Source organism: Cervus elaphus, chromosome 18 (genome assembly GCF_910594005.1).
Source record: "Cervus elaphus chromosome 18, mCerEla1.1, whole genome shotgun sequence".
Taxonomy (NCBI): domain Eukaryota; kingdom Metazoa; phylum Chordata; class Mammalia; order Artiodactyla; family Cervidae; genus Cervus; species Cervus elaphus.
Window position 1 is genome coordinate 77,993,236 of NC_057832.1, and position 24,600 is coordinate 78,017,835.

At 41.1% G+C, this 24,600-nt stretch overlaps 1 long non-coding RNA gene across 1 annotated transcript in view; it reads right to left on the reverse strand.

Moving 5' to 3' along the window:
• LOC122674212 overlaps positions 1–22,923 on the reverse strand; it is a 222,411-nt gene extending 199,488 nt beyond the window's left edge. Inside the window, exons 1-2 of the long non-coding RNA XR_006334929.1 lie at positions 22,705–22,923; positions 10,187–10,274 (exon numbers count right to left, since the gene is read on the reverse strand). This is a non-coding gene — a long non-coding RNA (uncharacterized LOC122674212). The remainder of the gene's footprint in view (positions 1–10,186; positions 10,275–22,704) is intronic.
• Positions 22,924–24,600: the final 1,677 nt, after the last annotated feature.

The window sequence follows — 24,600 nt, forward strand, 5'->3', positions numbered from 1 at the left end:
CATTTTTCCTTACTATTATGATAATAGTAAACCATAGCTACCCAGGGAGGGGGAGGAAAAGTCAGGAGGCAATTTAAGCCACAACAAACAAAAATGTTTTAAATTTCTCAGGGGCAAGCTGCACTCCATCTTGAAGGAAACTGAAAGGGATATCAAACAGAATTTATTGTCTAATGACCACCCCTACTTACTTAGCGAAAGCTATAAGACAAAAAAAACAGCAGCCATTAAGAGATGAAGGGCATGCAACAGAGAACGAGCTTGAGACATCACTAATTCTATGCTTTGGGATGGTGACTATCTTTGATAATTAGTCGTTAATTCATTGTTGCATTTTTAGATAAGTCATATTAAGCAATTACATATTCCATATTACCATGATTATTTTTGAAAGGGTAAAATGATGACCTCACTAATTGTGGATTCCATTCAGTATAGTTAAGAATAAAAGTGGCTACCACCCTGGCCATTCACAATGGAATCATTAATAATTACATCTTTCCACTCATGAATAAAGTACATTAACTGGATGCTAGAAAAGTAGAATAAATAGTGCTTTTCTGTCTACTAAAAAAGTACTTTCCCAAAAGAAAAAAAAAACAAAACTTTTTCTAGAATACAAAATGCTGTGTTTTACTTCTATCAAAGTACCTACAAATATATATCTATTTCTTAGAGTCTCCTTCATTATTAAATAGGAATCTCCTTCAATAATTGAGGCAGAGTTAACTATTTATATTTTTTTGTTCAAACCTCCATGTCTTAAGTTTACATACTTCATGGCGGGTAGGTTTGCAAGGGTTTATTGTAAAAGGACATTGGACTAATGGTTCTGATGCAGAATATTAACAGTGGAAAAGTTTTACATACTCACTGATAAATAAAAGGAATTTTTCAGGATACCTAATCACTTTTAATGAAGAGGCATGGGAGAGAGATAGAACGTTAAAAAGAAGGAGAATATCTGTATATATTCCTCATAGACCCACTTTGGATTTCTCTGCTTGGTTAATAAAGCCCTGTTTCTGTGTTTAATTTTCTCCTGATACAGTGAGTACAAAATAACCCACCGAACCCATCCCCATATCCACCAAAAGCCTAACAGATGTTGAACTTCTGATTTGAACAAGATCCACTGCAGGACCCCAGACTGGCAAGACACAGAAGTCGATGGCCCCATGACATTTTAATGCATTGGGTTTTCTTCTGCTGACCCACGACATGGGTAAATAAAGATAACCTTTACCAAGAAACACAAACTATTCCCAGGGCGCCACTGGGGGATTCCAGCAAAGAGAAAATGTCCCCCTAGCATGAGCTGCCATAACAGTGACTGTGAAGAGACAGCACGTCAGCTAAGTTATGGGTGATGAATTTTAGAAATCTGACTGCTGATGTTAGTTATCTGAACACAGAACGTGGCTGCAGAAAACCCTATACAAAATCTCCTTGTTATCTGGTTCAGATGAGTGTTTTTCTCCACTTTGCTTCTCATTAACTGTTTAGAAAGGGTTCTAAGAAAGAATCTAAGAAAGAATCCCAAGTTCTGCCTATTTAGTTGTTTTTGTTTTGTGGCTTAAAGTACAACACGTTACCTAATAAAAATCACACCACATTAAACAGGCTGTGTTGAGTATGCTGCAGTTAGTGTGACTTTACTGGTGTTATTTTAAGTGTCTGTTCTCTGAATTCCCTTGGAATTTATGCTGTTAACTCCCACGGATATGAACAGACCTCCCAAGCCTGCAGTTACACACGCTGTATATCTATCAGGAGGCAACTTAACTTCTAGACGCAGCACAGACGGCTGCATTTTGTCCCTGAACACTTGAGTTCCTGAACACACTTGTTTGAAAATGTCTCTTTAAAATATACGGTTTAGCTGGACAGGCTAAAAATTTTGTGTAATCAGAGAGAATGTTTAGAAAACATTGTTTGGGGAGGAAAGTAATGCTTTAAAGCTACTTCCAAGAGAATAAATAATGCAATTCTCCTTCTCCGGGGCCGTGGGTCTGCTGGCTTTAGTACTGCTAATAAAACAAAGGAGAGACACAATCCTCAGAAGGGGGTGATACAAAAACATCAAACATTTAACCATTTGGCCTGGATGCATGTACAGGGGCCAAAACCAGGCCATTCCACTAATACAACAAATACAAAATAGCCACTTCAAAGGCTTTTGGGGGCGGGTTGGGGGAAAGATAAGGCTGAAAACAAAGAAAAAACCTCTTGATGATGTCTGTGGCTGTATATCTGAAGAAAAAGTATTCATTTTGTCAAGAAAGGTTTTCACCTAATTGTAAAACTTTAGAATTTACTTTATACTTAGGCTGAGGGTATTAAAATCCTTCCCTCTTTATATTTATTTGGTATTCTTATATTACAACATAATTTTGTTCTGTAAGCCACTCCATTTCCAATAAGAGGAAATTCATCCTAACTGGGATAGGTTTTTTTCATTTGTAAAAACTGATTCAGAGAAGTTCTAAACAGCTAGCTGAATGTTATAGAAAACAGGAGTTTAATTGTGTTAAGTTCCCAACTTACCTTGATTTATATTACCTAATGAAATCTAGTCTTGAAAAATCATGAGTCCTGATAAAAACCATAGATTAGAAAATATGTGAATATTAAGGTTTCCTGAATTTTCTTCTCATCCAAACCCATCCAAAAGGAATAGAAAAGGGTGTGGAATCACTGAGGGAGTAGCGCCACCATCTGGACATTTTCAGAATGACTGCCATAAATTCCTTCTTTCAAAGGTGAACTCGCCAACCGCACATTTATCTTGGGAAAGAAATTTGTTCAGTTTACCTAAGTGTCCTAAGACACTTAATCCTTTTCCTGTACTGTTGTCCCTAGAGAGAAAAGAAAGATTCATTCCACAATGGAGATGATGTTTTTCTAGACATCTGAAGAGTGAATGACTCATTGTAAAGAGCAGAGGGGTACAGCCTGAAGGGGAGCTGAACTGCATTTTCAGCTTGCAACATAGACACACAGATGGTTAGTGCACCTGTGTGTGTTCCAGAGCATTAAAGTTCCTCACCTGTGAGATGAGGGTGTAACTATCTGCTTACAGGGTGTGTGTGAGTGCTTAGTCGCTCAGTCTTGTCTGACTCCTTGTGACCCTATGGACTGTAGCCCACCAGGCTCTCCTGTCCATGAGGATTCTCCAGGCAAGAATACTGGTGTGGGTTGCCATGCTGTCTTACAGAGGATCTTCCCAACCCAGGGACCGAACCCAGGTCTCCTGCATTGCAGTCAGATTGTTTACTATCTGAGGCACCAGGGTAGACACAGGATAACTGAGGGTAAAATGCCTGTTAGGTGCTTAGTATCTGGAACACAGTAGCAATCAATAATGGGGGACAGTATTAAAACTGATAGTTCGGGACTTCCCTGGTGGTCCAGTGGCTAAGACTCTGAGCTCCCAGTGCAGGAGGCCCAGGTTCGACCCCTGGTCAGGGAGCTAGATCCCACATGCTACAACTAAGACCCAGAGCAGCCAAATAAATAAATAAATAAAATTAAAAAAAAAAAAACAACTGATAGTTCTTAATGTCTTTTCAAACATCTGAATGAACATCCAGGAGGTTGGCAAGGACCCCAAGACATTGCCAGGTCCAGTTTCTGTCCCAGAAAGAAAGCTTCTACACTTTTCAAAGAAAAGAAAGAACTTCCATTCTCTCAATGAGATCCTCTTCTCACCGGGTTCACCTCTGACCACCTGGACTGTCTCCCCCTCCAACCTCAATGACCTCCATCTCCACCTCCCACCCAAATGACAGAGTCTCCTTCCAGCCCCCCAAGAAGGCCACCTGCCTCCCATCCCCAGGTGTTTCCTCATCTCATTCCCTTCATCCACCTGTGCAGTCCACCTTTGCTTTTCCATGCCCACTTTACTTGGAAGCTCAGGTTCCAACTTTTCTGAAAGTTTCTCTCCCTTTCTCTTCCCGACCACGCTGGAAGGTGTCCGTGTCAGTGGCTCTTTCTTTTCCCTCCGCTTACAGCTTGGCTTCACTTAGCCATAAACTCCTGATGGGCAAGGACAAGGTGCTAAATGTTGTTGTGCCCAGAAAATTGGCTGTGTGTTTGCTTTTATGCCCCTGGAGAAGGGAGTGGCAGTATTCTCGCCCGAAGAATTCCATGGACAGAGGAGCCTGGCCAGCTAGAGTCCGTGCGGTGGCAAAGAGTCAGACATGACTCAATGACTAACACTTTCATTCACCTGCTTTTATGACATTAATCATAAAACATGAAAATATGGAAAATACATTTCCATACCCACAAGTTTGTAATTGCCAAACTTTTGAAGACTCAAATTGATCATGAAAATGAAAGCAAAATCCATGACCTAAATTAGGAGAACAGTCACTCATAAATTAGCAAACCTGGAGGCTAAGATTCCACCACACTCAAAGGAAGAGAAGAGAAGACTTGCCATTTTCTTTTGGAGACAGTAACGTCTCACTCCTATGTAGAACCTCTTTTCCCCAAGCAGCCCATGTAAGGGCCTATTTGTGCATCCTTATTTACCATCCTACCATCTCTCTGAGGTAGCAGAGGAGGCTCCTGAAGTCAAACGAGGAAACTGCAGCATAGGGGAAGCCTAGACTATAGACCAGCTACTACTGACTTTAAGTTGTTTAACCTCCCTCACAGTCCCTTTCCTACTCTGTAAGATGTTCATGGGCAGGAAGAGAAGGGGGCAACAGAGGATGAGACGGTTGGATGGCATCACTGACTCAGTGGACATAAGTTTGAGCAAACTCCGGGAGGCAGTGATGGATAGGGAAGCCTGGCATGCTGCAGTCCATGGGGTCACAAAGAGTCAGACACAACTTAGCTACTGAATAACAAGATGTTCATAATATTTCTGCAGAGAGTTTAGTGAGGAGTAAATGATTGGCATGGTGCCTTAGTGCACACACAGGGCCAAATGAGTTTGCCCGGAGAGAATACAGGTGTTTGAGGAGTCCTCCCACTGGGTCTTGGGCCATCATTTCAGAATTTCCTAGTTTCTTTCTTTAATTAAGTGTTTGAACACAATTTTATCCTGGAATCACCAGCAGAGGTCACTCAAGGACAAAATGAATTCTTACCAACCCCAAAGCTTACTTCTAAGTTGAGAGCTGCATCATGATAGTTAAAACAGCATAATATTTTATGATACCACTTCGTTTTAACATCGTTACTTGAAATTTCCTATTAAGAGCTACATCACAGCAATATGATCAACATTCTGCTCACAGCATTTTCTTCACTAAAGTCTGTGTGAGAGCCAGCTACACACCTTCTGGCCAGAAAAGTAGAGGATACAGTGTGTAGAAGAGGGGTGGGAGAACACCATCACATTCCAGTGACATAGAAGGAGTCTGAAATGATGATCAGATCAGGCAGAAAGGACCCAGGCTGCACCTGCATAAGCAGTGAAGCAGCGGCTAGTGGAAGAGACGTGACTGTCTCAGAGACTCAGATGTGAGTTTAAATGCTCTGGGTGGTCTGGTGATGATATTGGGAAAAGGCCTGCCTGCAGTATGTATTATACAATAAATATGTGTGAATAGACTTAAGGTCACTTAAAATGAAACAGAGACATTATGAATGTCACACTTCATGATTTTGGCTTTTTTAGTTACAAATACACAGTACTTCACAGTTTAAAAAATGCTTTCATATCTATTATGTTATCTCACCTTCAAGATAATCTCAGGAGTGTGCAAGGTCACAAATGCTTCTTCTGGGCAGCTGCCATATCTTATGGTGTTTTGAAGCTACCTCAGGTTATCGGACATAAGAGGCACTCAATAAATATTTGTTGAATGAATGATTAAAACCGATAAAACTAGAACTTGAATTACTTATTTTCACACAATTGTATTATTTGCATAGGGAATTTAGTATACAAATATACTTGCTTTTTTGGCCAACATTCTAAACGGCAACAATATCTCTAAGCAGGCTATACTTTTAGACACTCATCAAAATTGGTAAAATCCAGCACAGGGCCTCAGTGTTGCTACCTTCCTCTATGAAGTTTATGGAAGTTAAAAATCTTTCAATGGGCTTGATGGCTAGAAGGCTAAAGATTCTATATCAGTACATGTAAGGGTTTTTGCAGAATTTACCCCAGGCCACTCTCATGGTAACCACATTTCATGATGGCCTTCTCTGTTTAATAGTGGGGTGGTGCGGGGAGTGGGCTAGGCAGGAGATGTCACATTCACCATAGCACTCGACAGAATAAATAGAGCCAACCAGTAAAAACAGTGATGTGGCAACTGGGTACATACAACACTAAACTGATTGGGTAAGGATGAGGCTCGCGCGTTCCTGGTGAAGAATAGAGGAATAAAACTCAGAGAGCTGAGAATAGTTAAGCTGCCTACATGGTATTCCAGCAAGTTTGTTTGGGGGATAAAGATGAAGATGACTTGTTAAATAGGTGGTAAGTTAAATATAATTATTGGGAGACTTACATTTAGGAAAAGAAAATCATAGAATTATGAATCAGAGATCATCAAGATTTTATTCATCTATGTTTGGTTCATATTTGTTCCAACTCAATTAGACAATCAGACAATTGTAATTGTTAGAAATTTTTTTTTCAAATTTTGGCTCCTTTCACCTTTAGTCAATCAAAGATTATGCAGAACAACTCTGATCTTTCTAAGTGGCAACCCTTCAAATGCTTAAAAACTGGTCCTTACAGTTTTGTGCAGAACAAGCACCCTCAGTTTTTTAGTGTTTCCATGTGTTATTCTGCCAACACTTCACCCTTCAGCTCTTGTCTTTTGGCCAATGGACTTGTTTAAAGAACTGTTCAACAAGAAAATTAAAAACTGTGGGCCTTAATGAAGCCAAACCTCACCTCATGAGCATCCATAACCAACATCAAGTTTCTCACCTCTCAGCAGAGTTTACCTATCTCTCTGGTCTCCCTGTGATGAGATCTGAACTTGTAGCCCATTTCCTTTACAAAACTCAAAGTGCACCAGCCACATAATCTATGCTCATCAGGTTCTCATAAGAGAGTGTTTGCTGCCAGCATTTTTCAAGGGTGAGCAAAGGTGGAATACAGTAGAAATCGGAGAAAAATTGAAATATAAAGGTGGAAAATAATTTACCTGACTGACACTGTCAGCCAATGCCCAAGGAATGAATAACATCCCAACATCTTGCTCAGAAGGATTTAATTTTTTCCTTAGATGAGACCACACCACTTGTAGAGATGGTTTGGCAACTGGAGATCAGAGGGCGACAGCCTGCGCGTTTCTTGATCCCCTGGGGAGGACTTGGCCTCCCCTCTGTGCAGGGATCTCTCCGCTCACCCAGCAACAATCCAGTGCCTGCCTCCCAGCTGGGCTAGAGAGCAAACACTCATCATGTTAAAGGGGGTCTGGCCACCAGGTGTTGTCTTACTTGCCAAGTGCCTTTCAACAGCAGCCAGGATGTGAGATATGCCCTTGATGGGCATAAATGGATACGGTACATGCTATCATTCATTACGGAAGAAGGAGGCAGCTTGTGCCTTGGAAAGCATGGGGTTTTGTCCAACCATGGGGTTTTGTCCAACCATGGGGTTTTGTCCAATGGGTGAGGATCAGAACTGTAAGCAATGAGAGGGGTCCTGAAACACAGGCCAGGCAGAGGCCAAACACCTGGCAGGGTTAGTTCATCGCCAATAATTTGATTCCAGTATAGGTTATGCATTTTGTATCAAACGTAGGTGGTTGAGAAATGACTAGGTTAAAAATTGCAGTAACCCACACCACAACTCACTCTCTCCCCCCATCTCTCACTCTCCCTCTTTCTCCATCTCACACACACATACACACACACACCATAATGTACACAATGAAACCTTCCTTCTCAGAGGAAAATTGCAGTGATCCATCTCATAGCAATCTCCCATCTCAGGGGAACAGCATCACCCAGGAAGGGCAGATTTCTGCTTCCCCCATGGCAACTGGCACTGTCCTCACTGGCCTGAACCCTGGGTCCATCAGCTGCCCTTTGTGGATGATGGAGTATGGGTTGGCAAAGTGGTGATTTTCCACTGGAGAAGCTAAGAAAGGAGCTGGGCTCTCAAGGTCACCTCACCCCACCCCCACTTTCCTAGTCACTCTGGCTCTCTCTCAGGACAGCTTGCATCTTAGCTGAACGTGACGAAAGAAAGTTGGCCCCAGAGGTGTCTCCGAGTGTCTCTGCCCAGAACTAGAGAGAAGTTTTTGGCAGAACTTCCAAGCTACAAGCAAATTCCTGACAGGGTTTGGCAGATCACAAACAATTAGGTGACTGCACTTTGTAATCAGCCCATGGGGATAGCGAGGCTGTGAGACAGCCAGATTTCTGGTAAAATCTTGCTTTGGTTGGAACCAGGAGCTTCTCAGCATCCCCAGGCCTCAAGGAGGCTGGAAGGAACACCAGAACTGCTTATTTTGGGCAAATCTGAATTGTCAACAATCACAAAGGAGCTTCAAAATGGCAACCATGCTAAGTCTACCAGGTCTCCTAAATCCACAGGGATTGTCTGTTGGGAGAGAGGTACGCTGCGTCCTTGAAGGCAAAGAGCCCCCTTTCCGTCTTGTTCCAAATCTATGCAAACTGTGAGGCCAATCACAGTGGCTAATCAGCTCTCCTAGCAGGAGGGAGAAGTGAGCTGAATGCTCTGTGGGCCTGGTGCCTGCCTCCAAGTCACAGTGAATCAAGTTCAAAATGGAGAGACTTCTTCTGACTTGCAGCCTCAGGAATGATCCACACCTTCCGAAAGGGCTCCTTCCCAGGTCAGGGGCTGGGAGGGAGGCTGTGAGCCATCTGTGAGGAGTGGGCATGCCTCAGCTGGGCTTCTCCGAGGGCAGCCCCACCGAGGGCCTCAGGGCCGGAGTCCGGAGGCCCACCTGGGTGCCCTGGCACGGGGCCTGCCCGCAGCCTCGGAGCGCTGTGCACGCACCCGGGTCTGTTACCCAGATGTGAAGGCAGCTTGACCTGCCCGGCCATCGCTCGCCACGCTTCCCCAGACGGGAAAGACCGGGGCTCCAGCACGTCTTTGCCCGCGGTCCCTTCGGGTCCAGTGGCAGCTGGGCTGCCCTCTAGTGGAGCACAGGCTCTGACGAAGGTGGAAGTGATGATTCTGGCACTTCCTAAACGGGCCGCAAGTCAGCTCACAAAAATGGAGACTGAATAAAAGAAACCTATTTTAGGTTGCAGTCTCTTTGGGGGCGGGGGGGGGGGGGGGGGGGGGGGGGGGACTCCGTTTCTAAAGGGAGTTTACATGCCATGGAAACAAATCCCAGAAGCCCAGTTTCAGCTTATTAGCGCTAAATTGGCCACAGCAAATGAGCACTGCAATTGTCAGTGACCTGAGGTTTTATAAGCACACTGGGACTGTTTGCAGAGATTTTACATGCTCCCTGCAGAGCAGCTGTGGGGAGGCAATGAGACCCGCTATTCCATTTCCAAAGCCCAGAATAGCAATGAAGCCACCTCATGGTGCCCCTCCATGCAAGGGTCTCCTGGGGCCAGAGGCTTCCTTGCAGTCTTTGCCCTACAGCTTAGCCTTATTGAAAAGGCAAGAACCGGAAGTAAAAGGAGCCTTCACATCTGTTTAAAATGGATTTGGAAGAGCCCTAGTTTGGCAGGGTAGTGGTGAGAGCGGCCCATGAAATTCAGCGCTAAGGGGCAAGAGAGAATGTCTAGTCTAGTTCCCAGCACTACGACACGGTGGGGGACGGAAGGCATGGATGACTGCTGAAGTGAGCAGAAAACTCTCCTCTTGCCAATAGTACACAGCAGGGAACTCGGCAGGGAACAAAGTCCAAAGATGCCTTATTTTGTTATTATTTTCTGTCTTCTCTTATTAAGTGTTATCTTTTGTGGAGTTTACATCCTAAGGACAGATGAAAAATATGTGCATGCACGCTTTCAGTAATTAAAAATCTGATCGGATCTGGGAAGGAAATAAGCAAGAGGTTGAGGAGTAAGTGGGAGCTTGTGGAGACTGGTGAGAAGGGTGTCTGGAGCAGGCAGGACAGTGAGGGTGGAGGTGAGGCCTCTGAGAGAAGCAGGAGAGGGCGTTCCAGGCAGGGGCGCAGTGAGTGGCGAGTTTCTGAGAGAGGGGAGAGCGCAGACGCTTCTGGAAGTGAAATAAAGCCTTCAGTGAGGAAGAGAGGCACGACATTACCTTACGGAGCTGGGCAGATGCTCAATCAGGTGGAGTGCTGTTGCAAGAGTTTTTTAATGTTCCTTCTTGAAATTCTGTTTCTTCACGGCTATAAAATAACAGTATTGTGGTTCGTCACCAAGCACTCTTTGTCAACTCATCTTTCTACACACACACACACACACACACACTCCTGAGGGTTGTTGTGGCTGGATTCCTTACCATTTATTCTCTCTCTCCTCCCTTGCTCTGAGCCACTCTATGGCATAATAGTTCTATGTTAGTGACTTTCAATTCTTTCTTCTCCCAACTCCAGTATTTAATAAAATGATCAATTAATTAATTCAGGAAATACAACATCTACTGTATATCAAATATTCTGTTAACTTCTGGGACTATAAAAAATTTAATAAAGCCCCTACTTTGTTCTCTTGGACCTCCACCTGGGGATTGGATAGGAAGGGTGACTGTAGGAGGACAAAGTGAAGAGGAACATGCCATCCATCATAGGGGTTTAATGAGACAACGTTTGAGTTGGATCCCTAAGGAGGAGGAGAAGATTTCCATTGAGAAGAAAGGGCTGTAGACAAAACACCAAGACAAAAACCAGCACACACAAGGCACAGAAGAGGAACTGGCCTTTAATTGACCAGGAGTGGTTCTTTGCATCCTCCTTACTGGGTCCCAAGGCTGTTAGATGGATATGTCAAAGTCTAAAGAGGAACCATGAAGTACCATTCCCATAACGGTGAACACCCTGTTTGTGAAGAAGAGATTCAGACACTGTCCACACATGAGAAGGATGTAGGTTTGATCCTGGGACAGTATCAAGAAGATGTGGCCATGATCCTGTGGTAGTTTATCTCAAAGGTAAAGCACAAACGAACAAAACTGATAAACCGAAGTCACAAATTAGATAAACAGTCTGCTCTTGGTAGTTATTAGCACTTTCCTAGAATCTCTAGGTGTAGGTAAGAGACCCTCAATATGGGGAGTGAAATATGGGCACAGTCTACTAGTAGGGTTGCTTAACAGATGATTAGACACTTGGAAAACAGCACCTGTGGGGAATGATGAATAAAACTGGGATTGTAAAGCATGGGGAAGACGGAAGAGTGATGACATGACCACCATATATAAAACGCTTTATTGGGGGGAAAAAGAGAAGGTTTTATCTTCTTTAGAATTTATTTTCTCAGGGGACAGAAGGGAAATGGTATACATGTAACCAAAAGGGCTTAGAATGGATATAAGAGTTTTCCAGACAAAGAAGTGTTTTTAAACTATGGCCAATGCTTGTATTTCTAACATAATTTATGAGTGAATCTACGTAAAGCATGTTGAAATAGATGGCGACTCCTCTCAGAGTAGAAGCTTTATTCCTGGGCTGAAGAGGTCAAATTGTCTGTTAACAATATAGAATGGGCCATTTCAGCCAACGGTAAATACCTCAGGTTCTTTATAAATATTTTCATTTAAATCCTGTTTACTCTATATCTGTGTACACTCTCTCCCCTAATATTAATAGTTCATATTTTCATTTTTTGCCTTTGCTTGCATTATCAAAGGTTTTTTTCTGGTAGTTCCTAAGAAAAGCTCCATTTATTAATATTTATGCCTTGATCACTAAACCTTATTGCCATCAGAGACAGAATTCTTATGCAAACTGCATTCTATAAACTTGTACAATAAATGAAATTCAAACTTCACCACACCTTTCTGATGGAGGTTTGAGGAGGTCCAAAGACGACAGAGAAGATAGAGGGTGAGAAATGAACTGTTTGCCCATAGGGTCATTAAGAGTCCATGGCAGGATGGAAGATAGAACAAATCTATCCTTAGAACAAGAGAAGCCTTGCAACTCAAATTGGAAGCCCTGTCAGAAGCAGCCCAAACAATAATGAGTATCTGCAAACCATGAGGGGTTCTTTGTACATCTTCATATATACCCACACCTCCTTTCTCCCCAGCTCTCTCCCGTCCCTAGGGGATGTCCCCCAACAGCTTGTGAATTGGTGGGCTGCTTGCCTCACTCACCCAGAGGGCAGCCCTGACCATGATCGTACCACATGTCTGGTGAGTCTGAACTGGGACTCTTGCCTGAGGGTTGCCAGACTGCCAAGCACTGCAGGAAACACCAGATTCTAAGCACCATCCTGTAGGACCCACTAAATAGACCTGCCACCTCTACCATCAATCAAGCTGCAAAGCTGTCCGATGCTCTGTCGCTCTTTGTGGGAAATCTATAGTGTCTCAGAAGCTTCCTTGTTGCCAGCCTGAATAAAGCTGCTAATTTGGACCTAACTTATTTTTCAAAACTCCTCCCAGCTCTCCAACTTTGATGTCAAACTATGTTAACAATGGCTGGCTTGGAAAGTCCCTGTAGAATTTGTAAGAAATTAATGTTAGCTTCCTCTCAACAGAAACCTAGAGCTTTGCAAAACACACCATATGCTTGTCACTTTGCCAATGAATCAAGATGTTTTTGCAGTCTTCTGAGTCTAAATAATTAATGGTAATGTCTAAAGATTACCCCAAGGTTCAGAGAGTAAGGATCAGGCCTTTCCAGTGTCCGAAGTTACCCAACCTCAGCCCAGTCCAATATTTCATATGACAAATGGTCAGGCTTCAGGACCACACACCCCCATCTACACCCCACACATTGCCATTGTTTATTCCCTTTTCCTTTTCCCCTCTCTTCTTTCTGCTGTAATTAGATTCTTCGGGTGGCTTCAAGTAAGTGCTGCCTCTTCCCAACTCTCAAATAATATACTTCTACCCAGGTTTCTCCAGCTTCCCTTAATGGATAAGAGTGTGTATGTAATCGTTTATCCATTAACATTAGCGCTGTTCTTATCAAGAGATTAATTTCCTTTCAATACACTCTCACCAACCAATTAATCCAAACCAAGAAATCAAGTTAAATAAATCAATGTGCTCAGTCGCTCAGTCGTATCTGACTCCTTTGCGACCCCATGAACTATAGACCGCCAAGCTCCTCTGTCCATGGAATTTTCTAGGCAGGAATACTGGAGTTGGTTGCCATTCTCTTCTCCAGAGGATCTTTCCCACCCAGGGATCAAAACTGCATCTCCTGCATTGGCAGGCAGATTCTTTACCACTGAGCCACCTGGGAAGCCCCCTAAATAAATCAATAGCCCCACTAATTTTGATGATTGTAGGGATGATAGCTTTTGCCAATTTTTTTTTAAATAGTAGATATTGAGTTTTTTCTTTATAAAATAAAAAGACATCTCCATGATCATTTTAAATATTTTCTCTTCACTCAGCAGAACTCTTTTTCTATTTTATAATCCTATGGGAAAAAATGAACTTACATTACTTAGTATTTATTTTCGATGCATCTCATCTCTCATCTTACCTTGTCAAAATGAAGTGCTGTTCAGCCCTCCCCTAATGGGCCATTGTGATACTGTCATTGAATAAAAAGAACCGTTTTGTGCATTGTAGAAGATGATAAGAAGCAGAATTCATGGAGTAATGGAGTGTTTCCTATATGCCAGACAGCGTACTGAGAGCTTTGCAATCATTATTTCATCTGATTCTCTAAAAGTTCATCTCTGAATTAGGAAATTAGGACTTGACAAAGTTTCAAAATTTTTGTCCCAAGTCATACAATCAGTCAGTGAAGAAGCTAAACTTTGAACAGGAAGGCTCTCTAGTACCTCAGACACTCCTTAGATTTATTCCCTACAGAAGGCTGAACCCAAACACAGCTCTTCCAGGACGCAAGGTCTTAGATAGCAGGGTAATGAAACTCCTCCTACTACTAATAGCAGCCTTGATACAGCCTTCAGACTAGAACTCAGCTGAAGCTGCCTTCCAAAAGACTTCTTTGTTAATTTACTTCAACTAATGAGCAAGAAGGAGTTTCCCTAGTGGATCAGTGGTAAAGAACCTGCCTGCCAATGCAGGAGATGTGGATTCCATCTCTGGGTCTGGAAGATCCCCTAGAGAAGGAAACAGCAACCCATTCCAGTATTCTTGCCTGGGAAATCCCATGGACAGAGGAGCCTGGCAGGCTACAGTCCATGAGGTCACAGAAGAGCTGGACACAACTGAATGACTAAACAACAATTATCAAGAAGTCTAATGTTTACTGACAAAGATTTTAATTTATAATCTTTTCCTATAAAAACAGGAAACACTCTAAGTTCAGCTTATTATATTCATTAAATCATATTTATGTTACTTATATATATTTCATGGTAGTTCATACTCCTATCTTTCTCTCTCGATTGGGTGAATCTTCAGAAATATTAACTGATAAGGATGAAAGTCAGCATGTAGAATAACTGAGTTCATGGATAGTACTTTGAAATAATGACAAAAAGAGCAATGTATTGACCATAGCAAGAAACAGTCTTCCAATAATTCAGCAAACTTTCAGATACATTTTAGTATAGTTCAGTATATCTGTGAATTGAACTCACAAGCCATGCTTAACATCTTAAGAATGAAATCAAAACTACGATGAGATATCACCTTACATGGATCAGAATGGCCATCATCAAAACATCCACAAATAACAAATGCTGGAGAGCATGTGGAGAAAAGGGACCCCTCCTACACTGTTGATGAGAATGCAAATTGGTATAGCCACTATAGAGAAAAATATGGTAGTTTCTTAAAAAACTAAAAATAGAGTTACCATATGACCCAGCAATTCCACTCCTGGGACTATATCCAGAAAAGATGAAAACTCTAATTAGAAAAGATACATGCACCCCAAGGTTCGTAGCAGCACTATTTATAGTAGGTAAGACACGGAAGCAGTCTAAACATCCATTAGTAGATAAATGGATAAATACATATACACAATGGAATATTACTCTGCCATAAAAAGAATGAAATAATGCCATCTGCAGCAACATGGATGGAGCTAGAGATGATCATACTAAGTGAAGTAATTCAAACAAGTATCATTCAATATCACTTATTTGTGGAATCTAAAAAAAAAATGATACAAATGAATTTATAGAAAGGTCTTGGGCAAAATAAAGACAGAGTCATCCTGACCTCAGAAGCATTGACAGCCTTGGTCAAGTAAGGCTGCAACCAATGGATGAGTAGAGTAGAGTGGCCACTAGAATGGTCACAGGGTCATCAGAATGGGTGAGCAGGAGTCTAGGACTCTGGGCCCACTGCCGCTGGGCTGCTGAGTGATGCTGATATGCAGTCCCTGGCATCTCTGAGCCCACATTTATTCATCTGTAAAGCCTATGTGTTAGAATCCATCATAAGTCTAGACTTACCAGATTCTGATGACAGTTACAAAACTCATTGCATAGTTGGTGAAAATAATGTTCATTCTCCACTTAAAATATAAGCAGAAAAATGATTAAAATTTTTATAAATGTAAAGTTATCAAGGTTGAGTTAAAATTCCCATTATTTCCCAATAATGGGAAAATACACATTTCATTATTGACTTACTCTTGTATTAAGTAAGACTACTAATCCCCAGAGGAATAAGGTGTGTAGAATCTTTATCAAGGGGGAAAAAAATGCCCTTTGACAATACTTGAGAGAAGTTTTCTCTTGTACTTTCATTTCATTTTGAAGGACAGTGGCTAGAATTTGGACATCTACAGAACAAAAGTTGGCTTAAAGCTCAACATTCAGAAAACTAAGGTAATGGCATCTGGTCCCATCACTTCATGGAAAATAGATGGAGAAATAGTGGAAATAGTGGCAGAATTTATTTTTGGGGGGCTCCAAAATCACTGCAGATGGTGACTACAGCCATGAAATCAAAAGACACTTACTCCTTGGAAGAAAAGTTATGACCAACCTAGACAGCATATTACAAAGCAGAGACATTACTTTGCCAACAAAGGCCCATCTAATCAAGGCTATGGTTTGTTCAGTAGTCATGTATGGATGTGAGAGTTGGACTATAAAGAAAGCTGAGCGCTGAAGAATTGATGCTTTTGAACTGTGGTGTTGGAGAAGACTCTTGAGAGTCCCTTGGACTGCAAGGAGATCCAACCAGTCCTCCTAAAGGAAATCAATCCTGAATGTTCACTGGAAGGACTGATGTTGAAGCTGAAACTCCAATATTTTGGCCACCTGATGCAAAGAGCTGACTCATTTGAAAAGACCCCAATGCTGGAAAAGATTGAGGGTAGGAGGAGAAGGGGACGACAGAGGATGAAATGGTTGGATGGCATCACTGACTCAATGGACATGGGTTTGTGTGAACTCCGGGAGTTGGTGATGGACAGACAGGGAAGCCTGGTGTGCTGCAGGCACACCAAAGAGTTGGACACAACTGAGCGACTGGACTGAACAGAACAAATGACTGTGTTTCTTGAACAAATATTGGCATTTACAAGAGGAAAGCAGTTAACATAAATTAAAAGAAACCTGAGGCATGCCAATTGCAGTATATAGATCTACACAGTACGGGAAACTTTGTAAGACAATCAAGTGTTATATTGCTATTCGTTCTTGCTAATTCTGTTTGGTGTTCTAATGGCTTTGAAGTTTTTTCTAAATACTGTACTCACTTATTGGATTAGAGATCCAATGGATCATACTAAAATACTTATGCGTAGGGCTTCCCTGGTGGTCCAGTGGCTAAGACTCCACACTCCCAATGCAGGGGACCCAGGTTTGATCCCTGTTTGGGGAACTAGATCCCACATGCCACAAGTAAGACCCAGTGCAGCCAAGTGAATTTTAAAATAATAATAAATAAATATTTATCATCACTGTCTTGTATATTTTTCTAGGTAGCAGCTCCATTAGTGTTAGTGTGATGATGGTCATTCATAGATTATCTGAATTTGAACTATCCACTTTGTGGATGATCTGGGACAAAACTTTAATCCAAAGTGGCTTTCTTTTCTTTCATCAAACAATTATGACCAAGTAATACAAGTATATTTTTAAATCAGCCTAAGAAAAAAAAAACTGATTGCATCTCAAAAATCAAACTTTAGAACCCCCCCAGTTCTGTTATCTCCCCACTACTCTCAAATTTAGTTTCATTGTTTAAGTTCCTCAGAACATAGAGCATGTATGAGAGAATATTTGACTAATGTAATCCTCAGTATTTATGCACATAAATATGGGGGGGGGGTGAGAGGGAGGGAGGAAGCAAGGAATGCCAATACAAGGACATATAATAGAAGCAAATGGTAACTTGAATCCCCAGGACCACACAGCCAACCGCTGAGTTTCAGATGGTATTTCAGAACCATCCATTTGAGGGAAACAAAGGAAAAGAATGTATGCCTTGGCTCCCACCCCCACAATGGTCAGAGGTTGTCCTATGGGGCACTAACTACCCTGCATTTGTAGGTTGCACATGTGTAAGCACTGAGCAGTTTCATGTCTACCCCCGATAGAGATGTGCTGGGTAGGAGGAGAGGCAGGCACGGTCAAGATGCACCTGAATGAAACCAGCTGAAGCCCATGCAAGTGAGTTCTGGGAGGCTCTGAAGTAATGTGTACAGCAAGCTGATGTGCATAAATATAGAGGATTGACTATTATATGCTCTATTATGATCTCTTGGGTGTGTCAATGCAGAAAAATGGAAATTGAGGCCTAAAAGAATAAAATCAAGGGCAACTTCCACTTAAGATCTCTATATTTGGAGTTAAAGTTTTGAAAGCATGAATTATCTAATTGCCCAGTTTCCCAGTTGTCTAATGTCTCAGTTCCCAGTTTCACCTTAGGTGTATAGTATCATCAATAACATAATATTATTTTAATTACTTTATTTTTAAAAGTGGAAAAAAATAAAAATAAAAGTGGAGAAAGTGGGTTCTAGGGGCATTATAAAAATTGAGAAGTGATTCATTACTATTAATATCATTGTTTTTAAAATGAAAGAGTAGATATTATCCAGTTAAATTTCTGGAAGTAGTTATTCTAAAATTCATTTTCATTTTGAAACTATATTCTTGGAAAAAATTTTCCATTTTTTTTACTATTAACTAGAAAAGTATTAATTTTAAAATATTATAAAATATTTCAAATACTATGAATTACATTTGCTGTATACTGAATGACTGGGTAAAGTATATAATTTAACTGAGTCAATAGTGATAGATCACCTCAATCATCACCCATCAAGTTGATATAAAGATTAAAAATATATTTTTCTACTCCTATGAGGTCTGTAATCTGGTTAGAGAGACAAACACACATATAAAGCTGAAAACAAGTGCTTTCACTGAACCACCTTGGATTTTTCCAAGGGAGAATGGAGTTTTGGGGGAACTCTGGGAATTAGTAGCAGTACTGATGGTGGTGATGGCTTTGTGAAAAAAATGGGTCTTGGAGTTTTACGATTTTGAGAGAATTGAGCCCTCTGTTGAAACCAAATAAGTATTTTTTGAAACCAAATAAGTATTATTTAGACGCTTGGACAAAAAGCAAGTTTATTTCTCCTGGAAATCCTACTTGTAATTCTGCTTCATCACTTTTATGTCACTAAATTATTTATACACTAATGGCATATTGTTGAGGCATCCCCTTAGAATACAAAATAGTCCTCAGAAGACATGTCAGATGGCTTTCTTCCATACAAGCTCGTTCCCAAACTAGGACCACTCCACATTGTCTTTAAAAGAAATGCCAGCACATTCGCTGAAAACAGATTCCATGTCTCTGGAGTTAATGACAGGGGAGTATGCTCACAAGATTCCATCATTAGTGGATCTTCTGGATCCTAAGAGCTCAGTCTCTCCAGTAGGCTTTCTTTGAGGTGGGTTTGTAATTCAACCACCTATATGTTAAAAATTCAGACAACTGGGTTTTAACACAGACCCAGTGAATCAGACCTTTTACTGTTGAAGTCAGGGAAAAAAAAAAAAAATATATATATATATATATATATATATATACACACACACACACACACACACACACATATATATGCATATTTCAATTAAAATATATACATGTATATGTATATATATTTCAATTTCCCCAGATTATTTTTGTGCATGCAGAAGGTTGCAAATCTTTACTTCACAAAGGAGCTGACCTGAAAGGGTAGAGAGGCAGATGTTTTACATTATCTAATCTGGCTCTTCTGCTGATGTCATTCTCCCCAAATCTCCTTGGAAAGATAACCACAAAGCATACGTGGCTCCTCTCAGGGAGTGGGGTTGCCAAGGGCGCCAGGAGTCAGGACAGGCTCTAAGAACTTTGGGGACCAAAGAAGGAACCTCCTGACACATGACTGGATTTGTATTTAAATTTGGTTTTTCCTGCTTTGTTCCAAATGAGTGACTCAAGAACTAAAAGAGGAAAAATTATGACTAGTGACTCCAACAGTGAAATATATTTAAATGGAAGTAAAACCAACAACTCCAAATCCATGGTCTTGTTCTCCTTTTCACCCCTGTGAACTTCTGTGTGGGATATGAAAATTTCTATCATCCGGGGGATTTCCCATCACTGTCATCCTGGTAATTATCTTTGTCTCTCCTTTTTCTTAAGATTGTGTATCTTCCTCTTTCTTGGTTTACTCTCTCAATATGGTGGAGCATCATTCAGTAGTTGCCTCAGAAAAGGTGTATGTGAAGTAAATTATTTGAGAGGAAAAGTATAACTTGTTCAAGACCAATATCCTACAAACTGACCTACCAGCAAGTGTTGACTTCTTCAAAGCTCAGTTTAAACAAGATGTGCCTGGTGCTTCTGGCAACTAATGCCAACCATCATCATTTGGATCTCTGTTCCCCAGTCATTCCAGGAGAAGGGCTGGTGCTTTACTAACCATGAAAGTTGATGATATAATGTCCACCACTACTTGACTCTTCACACGGCTGCAACCTCAGGGCTTGGATTTCAGCACTTGGATCACTCTAGGGGTGGGGTTGGTGCTATCTCCAATTAAAAATAGTATCTCGGCAGAAGAAGACTGGAGATATGTTTCGGCCAAGTACCATTACCCTGTATCCTGGCCTCTGATTACGTAGAGAATGTTTTGATGCTTCCCTAAGTATGCAGTTAAAAAACCCCAAAGTCCAAGTATCTGAGTACTTTCTCCAGAGTCTGACATTTAGCTCTGTCAGACTATGCTCTCTCTTCTCCAGGGTGTTGTGAGCAGTGGGAAAACTTCACACCTGCTACTGATGCTGTTACCATGAATATCCCTGGTGAACAGTGCTCCAGAAGTTCTGGTATACATGCTATTTAGACATTTGCCATTGTACAGTATCTTGAATGTGTGAAAAAGCTGCTGTTCTCCTGTTCCTGTCCCATCCTCACTGTCCCCCCAACACCCATGCCATTCCTACCATCTTTGGGTGGGTATAAAATTCTGAGTTGAAACAGTTTTCCCTTTATAATAAATAAACAAATTAATTCACTGTTTACTCAATTTTACTGTTCAAGAGTTCAATTCCAGTTCTAATTTCCAATCTGTTGTATCTGAACTATTTGTCTCATTTTTGCTTATGACCTGTTTGGATTTTGCTTTTTGTTTTGTTTTTCTCTTTTTCTTTCTTTTTGGAAACTTAGAATCTTCTCCCTAAAAACAGTATTCTGAAATGTTATACTTATATACCTTGGCATAGGTATTCGTTTAACCTGTTAAAAATAGATTAAAGGACATAATTATTAGGCCCTTTCTACCTAGAAACTCTTGTACTTTGGGGATAGAAATTTTCCCCTGAGTTATTTATTTGATGATATCCTCTATTTTTTCAAGGTCTTCCTTTTATTCAAATGTTGGATGTCCTGGACTAATTCTCATTTTTTTCTCCTGTTTTCCATTTCTTTATCCTCTCATCTTTTCTCAAAATGTTCTCAATTTTGTCTTCGAATTCTTCTTGTGAATTTTTCATGTCTGCCATCATAATTTTAATTTCCAAGAGCTCCTTTTTGCTTCCATGTTCCTTTCATATAGTCCATAGCTCACTGTTTTATAAGGTATCTTCTTTGTTTTCTGGGTATAAAAATGAGTTATTTTGTTGTTGTTGTTACTTTTTTCTCTCCTCCCTGCATTATTGTTACTATTTTATTTTGATTTCTATCTTTCATATTAGAAATTATCCTCAAATGTCTATTGAACTTTATCATAACAATCACGTTTAAGGTGGAGACTTAGACTTAGTTGGAATCTTTACATAGAGAGGTTAACTCTTTACAGGGAGAGCTAATTGATTGGTTTATCATATAAAAGAGCTTGTGATTAAAAAAAACAAACGAGGAAAAAAATCTCCTCCAAAAATGTGTACCTAAAAGTAATCCTACATTCATGTATGGGGATCACATATTAAGAACTCCTTAATTAACAAAGTAAAAATGCTCATTGCTGTTTTTATACCTTAGAGCTAGTTAATGATCAAATATTTTTATAGCCTTTTCTTGAACACCTTGACTAATGGAAGCCCACTGTAAACCAAGACAGTCCATTTTTTGGGAACAGGTCTATTATCAAAAAGATATTCTTTGTTTGATCCAAATACATCTCTCTGTTATGTTTATCCTTTTGTCTTATTTATGCTTATTGGATATATTAAAATCCAATCAAAGGACTTCTTTTCTACTTGGAGCTTTTAACATAGTTTATATTAATCTTATATAAGTAATTTAACTTCTCTGGGCTAGCACTATAAAACCAATACCTCTGTTTCCCTGAAAATAACAGTTAAAAAAAAACTTAATATATCCCCCCCCACCCCTGCACAGTCTCTCAAAGATAATCCTGGACTATTGGGTGCTTAGATTTGTATTCTGTTGAGATATAAAGATGCCAACTGAAGTATTTAGAGAGCATAGATTCTGTTACGTTGGGAAGAGTTTATTGCTGTGAGTGGGTGGCAGATGAAAACTAGATTTGGTTAGGCTGGGAGCCAGAGAAGACCCTGTATCAGCTACACTTTGGGAGTCTTGAGACAGAGTTATCCAGATAGGTCATAACTTCAATGATACCAGGAAGCTCTTTAGCTTTTGACATTTTACAAGAGCACAATACATGGCTTTATTCCATATCTACCCTACACTAATGAGGTTAAAGAGAGCAAGCTTGTTCTTTCACAGCCACTCCACACAAATCCTGGAGCACAGACATTATGCAACAGGGTGGCCAAGGAGCTTGGTAAATCTTTTGCAGACAACAAAAGCCACTTGTTCCTCCTACATACAGCCAAAGAGAAGCTGATGACAAACAGCCACCAACACATAGGGGTGTGATGCTTTCACAGAGGCAAAAAATCCTCAACTTAAAAACAAACAAACAAAAAAACCATTCTTAAGCTACCACCTGATTCCTTTAAAAGCCTTCACAGATCATCCTCAGAGTGGAATCAAGAGTGTTGTATAACACAGGGAGCCCAGCCTGGTGCTCTGTGATGACTTAGAGGGATGGGGTGGGATGGGGGAGGGAGGCTCTAGAGGGAAAGGCTATATATAGAATTATGATTATAATTCACCTTGTTATATGGCAGAAACCAACACAACACTATAAAGCAATTACCCTCCAATTAAAAAAATAAATTTAAAAAAAAAAAGAGTCCAGTAAGCTTTCTATCTCACATTTCCTCCCTTACCTTTAACATCACAAAGGTGGATGAACTTCCAGGCTCTAACCTGACTCCACCCCAGCACCTGGCTCTCTTGCCTTTGAGGACTAGCCAAGAATGAACTCAGCCGGAGAGAATGTGCAGGGAGTTTGGGAGCCAGGAAATCAGGAGCAGAACAAACCCTTCCTCCCGAGGTGATGGGCTCCACAGCTGTCCCAGCCTCAGAACCCTGCAGTGCCAGTCAGGAGCCTGGCTCTGCCCCACCTCCGCCTCTACACGCCTGGCAAGGGGTCTTTTTGTTGTTATTCTTTCTCCTCCTCCTCTCCCGATTGCAGGCCCAGTGTATGCTTGTCTTGCAGCCAAAGATAAACTCCAGGCATTCAGAAGGCTACTCTAAATATCCAAATAGAGCACTGCCTGGGAAAAGGAACAGTTTGTCTTAGGATACTTTCCTGCTTGCTTTTTCCTTTTTAGCTCATTCTGACTAGGCAACACAGGGTGTGTGGGTTCAAAAAGTCTCAGCATTTCAAAGTATCATGAAATGTATCATGAAATGCTTTTTCCTTCTTAGCTCATTCTGACTAGACAACACAGGGTACAGGGATTCAAAAAGTCTCAGCATTTCAAAGTATCGTGAAATATATCAACCCTATTTCATCCTTGAATCCCACATTCCCACCATTCTATATCCATCTTCCATCTTTCTTCTATTGACATCAAATTTACTGTTTCCCTAAGAAGTGCCCATATTTGCAGACAGTGCTATTAGAATTCTCTTCTTTCTCTGCATTCACTGTAGACATTTGGAAAAAAAAAGTCAAATTTGTGAGTGTGTATGCTGTGAGCAGGAACTTTCTCCATTCCTGATATGCGTGCTTAGTCAGGTCTGACTCTTTGGGGCCCCTTGGACTATAGCCCACCAGGATTCTCTGTCCATGGAATTCTCCAGGCAAGAATACTGGAGTGGATTGCCATTTCCTCCTCTCGGAGATCTTCCCGACTCGGGGATCAAACCCGTGTCTCCTGTGGCTTCTGCATTGGCAAGTGGATTCTTTATCACTGAGCCACCTGGTGTTTGTGTTCAAGCCCAGAAATTATACAGCTTGGGAAGTCTTTCTTCAACGTATGGTATACTTAAAAATTAGAAAGACATCAGGATTTACTCCTTTAGAGGAGCAGGACTGAAAACAAAATTCTAAAGGACATTGTTGTGTTTAGAGTTGTGCTCATTTGAAAGAATCCAGCAGACACAGTGGGAGACAAGAAGATTACTTATTGCCTTCTGGAGAGGATAGTTGATCTAGCAAATGCCATATTCCACTCCAGCTCAGTAAGAAGCCTTGTGTGTTCAGTGACTTATTAAATGCAAAACATGTACAGTCTTCACTGAATAATAAATAGATGCAAACAATCCCTAAATATGACTAGGAAGAGAGAGCAGAGACAGTGAACATGAGACAGAGGCTAAAGACAAACGGTGCAGTCAGAAGGGGCTGCTGGTTGTCCAAAGCTGGGGCTCCACACAAAGGTGACCTCTGGACAAGTCAAGCGAAAGGGCTCAGAGAGGCACCCCGGGGGTGTACTTGGAAGTCAGATCACACTTGCAGGATAAGGATGAATGTGACTTGTTATCGTCTGCAAATAATTGGATCTCTACCACACGAGAATGAAAGTAGAATGGGGACAATGTCTGCTGCCCAGGAATTCAGCATGCCAATTAGAAAGCCATGGGCAGGGGTAGCATCAGAAGGTGCCACATAGCATTATGAATGTTCCCCTGTCTCTGGGCAGACATTTGTGGGCCCTGGCGAGGACATAATGGATGGTGACTGAGTTTTGTGCCCTCCTCAGCACAGGAGGTGATGTCCACAAAGCCAAGGGCCAGAAGCACATGGGGGTTGGAGAATGGACATTTTCCTTCTG